Raw genomic sequence first — 491 nt, 5'->3', positions numbered from 1 at the left:
TTTGGACAGTCCTCTTTATCAATAGAGCCTGATGCGGCGGCGGGATCATTGCGGTTCCGTGGAATATAAATGAACGCATGGACTTTGGTGCTGCTCGCCGCGCCGGGTTGACCGTCATGGAGCAGGTGGAAGGGGGTGGGGGAAGGGAGAGAGGGATAGGAGGTAGGAAGAAGGGGAAGGAGGTAAGGGGGAAGGGGAAAAGGGGAAGGAAGGAATGGAAAGGGGAAAGAAAGTGGGGAGGTAGGGGAAGGGGAAGGAGGAAAGGGTAGGGAAGGAGGATGAAGAGGGGGAAGGGGAAAAGGAAGAGTATATGAGAAATAGAGGTCTGGCAAGGGGAGGGGGTGAGGTATAAGGCATAAGAGGGGATAAAGGGAGGCTGTGCGCGGAGAGGGACGTCTCTGCTCGTCGCTGTGCGTCCGGGAGGGGTAAGCGGGGCTGTAGGAAATGCGGCTCGGTTTGGACAATCGTACGGCACCTTATTTTACATTAGG

The sequence above is a fragment of the Penaeus monodon genome, chromosome 21 (assembly GCF_015228065.2).
Source record: "Penaeus monodon isolate SGIC_2016 chromosome 21, NSTDA_Pmon_1, whole genome shotgun sequence".
Taxonomy (NCBI): domain Eukaryota; kingdom Metazoa; phylum Arthropoda; class Malacostraca; order Decapoda; family Penaeidae; genus Penaeus; species Penaeus monodon.
This window is presented reverse-complemented; position numbering follows the sequence as displayed.